General features: G+C 30.5%; 1 long non-coding RNA gene across 3 annotated transcripts; it reads left to right on the top strand.

Annotated features, from left to right (window-relative positions):
• Positions 1-929: 929 nt before the first annotated feature.
• LOC133678967 (uncharacterized) lies at positions 930-2,915 on the top strand. Of its 3 annotated transcripts, none has more exons than XR_009836067.1 (2): positions 930-2,300; positions 2,606-2,915. It is a non-coding gene; the product is annotated as an uncharacterized LOC133678967 (long non-coding RNA). The 3 variants fall into 3 exon arrangements; XR_009836068.1 differs by having other exon boundaries at positions 2,454-2,915; XR_009836069.1 differs by having other exon boundaries at positions 930-2,478.
• The last annotated feature ends 3,092 nt before the right edge of the window (positions 2,916-6,007 follow it).

Below are 6,007 nucleotides of genomic sequence, written 5' to 3'. Positions count from 1 at the left end.
GGTTAGTGTTTTTTTTTTGCGAGTATCTATTTTGTTATAATATAATTAAAAAATAATAATTTGAGCAAAAAACTTATTAAATCAAGTAGAGTTCATGACCAACATCATGGATTTGACAAATTAACTGGGGTTAATTGGGAAAGCATTATAATTTATTTCGGTTTGCTATCTAAAGGTTTATCGCGGTCTCAAACAAACATCTTGACATTTGACTGATGTTCAATTTTGTGTTCGATTTTCGTTATCATATAATTCAATAAAAAAAGTTTTTAAATATAGTGGATCCATGATTCAGGTCGTTGGTTTGGTGGGTTAAGTCATAAAACTGGATCGATTTAATATGTCATTATCTTAATATTAAAAAAAAAGATGTCATGCGTAAATTATTTTAAAATCAAACTATTTTTTTATCATATATTTTGGTTGTTTTGGGACCAATCAAGTCAGTTGTGTCATGTCAGGACAACTACCATATAATTTAATTTGAAACTCGTGCTAGAAAATGAATTGGTCTGGATATTATAAGGTTGATCTGCATACTGGGTTGAGTTTAATAACATTGTTAAAGAATTCTCCACAACTTGAATCTTTATATATATATATATATATATATATATATATATATATATAAATTAGTTATTAACTTGAACGTTCATTTTTATAATTTCTTTAGTTCGGTAATCAATATAATAATATTTTTAATCAAAATATTTATATGTGTTAACGTGAAGAATGTTAAGAATGTCACCTTTGGTTGAGGCATTTCAACTTTCTCTTGTTCCTTTATTTATTGGTTATAAAATCCAAGTTGGGGGTGAAATGGTAGGTAGGGATAGCTAGCTAGGAACTAAAGCTACCTCTAAGTGAAGAAAGCCATATATGAACGATAATAGCCTCCGTACAATTTCACTCTCACCATCACATGTAGGTATCTAACCATGCATTTCTGCTGTATTATCCCACTCTCTATCTCTCTAATCGCACACTTCCACAGACTAGTGAGCTACCACGCATGTAAAAAACCACAGAGCTGTAACTGCAAGTCAATGCCAAGCTGATAGTCGTAAGAGTACCTGTAAACCTAACAAAGATATTCGCCTAATCTACATCTCAACTTGCAGCTTCTATATATAGAGAGTCATTCACTTTTCCGCCTTCATCATTCCTATTAATTTCTTCAGCCTAGGGCTGAAAGTCTATATTGATAATTCTGGGCATAGTCTGTTTGATCATGGCGAATGGAGAATGATCAGGAGACTCCTACAGATGATTTGGTCAGAAGCCCGTCTATATATATATATATATATATATATATATATATATATATATATGATTTAACTGGGTGAGTGGTTTCCACGCTACTCTTGTCAAGTGAACAATTTCTGGTTGATTTTCCTTGATCTCGTTGTCTGTTCGACCTTGAGGTTTTCAATGCTTGTCTATCTGCGGAGGAATATATATATATATGATCATATGTTACAAAAAGTCAATTTCTTTATAAACGAAAAAAATAAAAAAGTGATTTGAATGTGATTATCTCATTCGTACTTTTGTTGGACTTTTTTCTTAATGTTTACTGCTATTTTTTCTTCTTTTGTTATTCTGCATATTAGAAAAAAAAGAAGGATGAAACCATGCAGCTAGTAATCATATTAGAACTTCAAGGAAAATCCTCATGATTTCAACTCATCCTGTTATAGATAATGAAGATGTTTGTTTGGTGACAAGATCAATAGCTTAATTGTTGAGCAATTTCCTCTATGGTTATAACCAAATCGTCCAAGGTCTCTTGTGGCTTGGAGTTGCACTTCGCACAGAAATCACAAAGCTTGTCGTTTTCATTCCTTCGAGCAGCTAGGCCCATGTTCATGTACATTGCTCTTTTTCTCTGTATGTTTTTGTCCTGGAAATTTCCATACGAATAACTTAGCCCCCTGGCTAGAAGAAAGACCCGTTTACTCATCCAAAAGATTTAAGGTTTTCCCTTGTTGAGGATTTAAGGTTTTCTTGCGCACTTTATTAATAAGTTTTGTTTCCTTGTTTTTTATTTAATATTCAATAAACAAGTCTAATTCATTATAGCAGACAAATTAAATAATTAGAACCATGCCATAAATGTAAAGTGTAATTATTCAAGTAAACTTCAAGGTCGTACAGACAACGAATTAAGGCACGTCCAACAGAACTGCTTGCTTGACAAGCCTTTGCGTGGACACCAACACCAATCTATTTCGTAGCAAGGTGAAACATCGCCGGTGACAGATTTTATACTTGTATTTCCTTTTCAAAAGTCTCGGCGGGTATGCAAATCTCACCTCTCTCTCTCTCTCTCTCTCTCTCTCTCTCTCTCTCTCTCTCTCTAGCTACCTAGCTGATCATTTTCACAAACATACAGTCATATATAGATCCATGAATATGATGAATATTAAATTTCAGAAATTGGTATTATGCAGGTAAGTGGCATGTGATGATCTACGTGTAAGAACGTTTTTTATTATTGTTTGTGTACGCCATGGAATCATTAATAAATATGAAGTGAAAACAGTACAAGATTTATAATATCATGTGTGTTGTAAAAATTAATTGCTCATTGCTTTCTTTGCAGGTTGAATCGATCAAAATCCCAGTCAAATTAGTGTCAGTTTGAGACCATGAATGATGGAGAACGAATTACAGCAATGAAAATGGGTTTTTATCTATGTAGGAATTTAATATTGTATGGCTACTAATTATTTATTTGGAACGAATCTAATAATCTAACTCCAGTACTATAATCGATCACGTAGCTTTTTTGTCCAAAACATGGCTCCTTTTGCCACCAAACCATGGTACTCAAGTTGTTCTCTCGTGTTTGATATTTTCTTTTAATTCTGACTTTTTTATGAAAAAAAAAACCCTAGATGGATTTCAAGGTATGGATTGTTGTCAAAAACTTAAATATAAATTATTAGTTTAGCATTATAAAGACATGCTAAATAAAAATTACAAAAGGAATAGAGAACATACAAACTTAGATTATAAACATGTAAACATATATTTCATATCAAATATGCAATCAAAGACTCAAAATATATAAAAGTTCTACTATGTATACCAAGCAAATATTCTAAAAAACATGTAAGAGATTGAATAACTATCCTAACATGCATACAATATATTAGACTAAACAAAATCAAAGAAGGTTAAGCGCACACTTATGTGTAGAAGGACTTTAAAGTTGATCAAGATTTGTTTCTGTCAATAATAAATTATTTATTTTTAAGATTATATGGCTCCTCATTTAATACAAATGATGTTTGCAATAAGTCTCACAAGACTCTAACAGCAACATCTTATTTTGATGCATTTCTAAATAAGGTCTACAAACTAAAATAAAAGGACTCAAATATTCCTCAATAAAATAGTCTTAATTAAGCTCTAGATTTGAGAGAAGAATCAACTTGAGGACAAAAAACTAAAATTTGAGGTGAGAAAATTATGTAAGATCTAGAAAAATTAATATTGTTGAAAACTCTTTCTTCATCTTCTGTTTTAGAGTGGATTTTAGAAGCTAAAAAGATAAAAAGTCAATTCTAGTAAGAACTAAAATTTATTCCCATTATTGTCAACTTTGATTATCTACTATAAAACCAGAAATAAACAAGAACTTTTTGAATATGATGTTTTTTAGTTGAAAAAACTGTTAGATTTGCAAAAAAAAAAAAAACTTTTGGAAAGGCTATAAATAGGTTATTGCAAACTTAATCCCTAGTAGGTCAATATTATACACTTACCAAAAACAATTATATAAAATTATATTTATATAACCTAGATGAAAAAATTAATGTAAAACTAAAAAATTATTTAATTAATTTTTTCAAAACTAGAAGAACTAATTTGTATTTTATTCTAATTATATAATTAGCTAAAGTTTATATTAAAATATATTTCTAAATAAATTGTAAATATGTAAAATAATACTCTTTAATTATTATGTATATTGAAGGAGCCGTGGATTAAGATGTGATATGACATAAACTCTCCTCACTATTTTTCTTGTCGTAGCAAAAGTTCAGGTTATGTTTGAGGTGATTTTTGAAAATTAATTGAAGTGGTTTTTTTATTTAATTTTATTTAAATAAAATTTATAAATATATTTAGTTAAAAATAAATTTTACATATATAAAATTAAGTTAAGATTTTATTTTAATTAAATATTAAAATTTTTAACTTTTTTATCTATAAATTCTAATTTGTACAACATCATTTTTTTCAAAACAAAAATTGGTTAGAGTCATTTTTATCGAACATACTTTTCATTTAATTTATTTATATCATAATTTATATAAAAGAAATAACTTTTGACTTACAACTTAAAAGTCAAAAATTATTTTTTATAAGTCATCTCAAAGTGCATCTATATATATATATATATATATATATATATATATATATATATATATATATATATAATAGAATTCAAAATATAATAAGTTGCCGGGCCATAAGACATAGCATGTAAAGACAGAAGAAGATTCGTTTCAGATATAGAGAAAGCAGCCAACAAAATCCTAACCCTATGACATTTGAATTAGTTTATACTTGCAATCTAGACCACAGTTTTATAAATATTTTTTGAGCGTGAAAAAAATAAATATGCAAATTTCTCTAATATGTTTTTTAACATCAACAAAAATCCTAATAGCAAGTTATAACTTGTTTTGACCCTCTTTATCTAGCATATAGAAAAAAAAAAAAAAAGCCAAGCTAACCAAAACAACTTAACCACCTATGCTTCTTCAAAGTAATCACCACAACTAAAGATATTTACTTAAGCCTCTCTTTCATCCCTTGTAACATTACTGTAGTCGCCACCATCTTCTACCAAACCACGACTAATGATCAAAAAAAGTTTCACTATCACCATCAACCACAGAGCCTTGTCATCCTTATCAATAACCTCAAAGAAAAGTTAGGGAATTAAGTGATGAGAAGACAAATCAAAGGATCAAAATCAAAATAAGAGTTTAAGTCCCTTTACACCACAACTATTGAAAAAATAAAATAGAAGATTAGGAGATTGTGAGATAAAATAAAAGAGAGAGAGTGATAAGAAGAGCGGAAAGGATAAACATGCAATATCCTATTAATATATTAGATAAATACTTAGAAAAGAGAATGAATGAAATCACACAGATACCCAAAAATAAAGAGAAATAATATAACAAAACATCAGAAAAATATAGAAAACAAATAAGAGCGAAAAGACTAAAAAATGGAAAAGAAAAAAGAAAAGAAAAAAAAGTTCAAGCCTATATAAAAAAAAACCTAGCCACCTATACTTGTTCACAACCACCACCACTTTAACCAAATATATTTTTTCAAGCCTCTTTTTCATCTCCTCCATCATTAACATAGTTGTTACCATAGTTTTTAAACCCGGTCCAGTCCAAGGCCCAGGTTCCGGGTTTTGACCGGGTCACTAGGTCGGCCGGGTCAATCCCTATTTTTAAAAAAATTCAAAACGACGTCGTTTTAGTAAAAAAAAAAAGTCAACGGGTTGCAACTGGGTTTTTGACCGGGTTTTTTCGGGTCACCAGGTCAAACCGCCAAGTCGGCCGGGTCATAAATTTTCCTATTTTTTCATCAGTCCAGCCCAGTTCCAGCTCTGGATGGGCCAGGTCCCGGGTCGACCCTCCGGGCCGGGCCGGGTTTCAAAACTATGGTCGTTACCATCCCCTACAAACCAAGATAGACAACCAATGACCAAAATAAGCTTCATTACCACCATCAACCATGCAACCTTGTCCTCCTCATCGATAACCTTGAAAAAAAACAACATTTTCTCTTATCTCTATCTCGGTAGTCAACCTGCAACCCCTCTCTTTTTCAATCAAACAGCCTAGCCACTATTTCCTTTCTCATCCTTTGTTAAAACTAAAAGAATAAATTGCAGTTGTAACTAGTAGAGGTGAGAGGGAACGAGAAAGCGAAACAATAAAAACCAAAGCGTTCCCATCACCGATGT

The sequence above is a fragment of the Populus nigra genome, chromosome 18, assembly GCF_951802175.1.
Source record: "Populus nigra chromosome 18, ddPopNigr1.1, whole genome shotgun sequence".
NCBI lineage: Eukaryota > Viridiplantae > Streptophyta > Magnoliopsida > Malpighiales > Salicaceae > Populus > Populus nigra.
The sequence above is the reverse complement of the archived record's forward strand: the minus strand, read 5'-3'. Positions and strand labels throughout refer to the sequence as shown.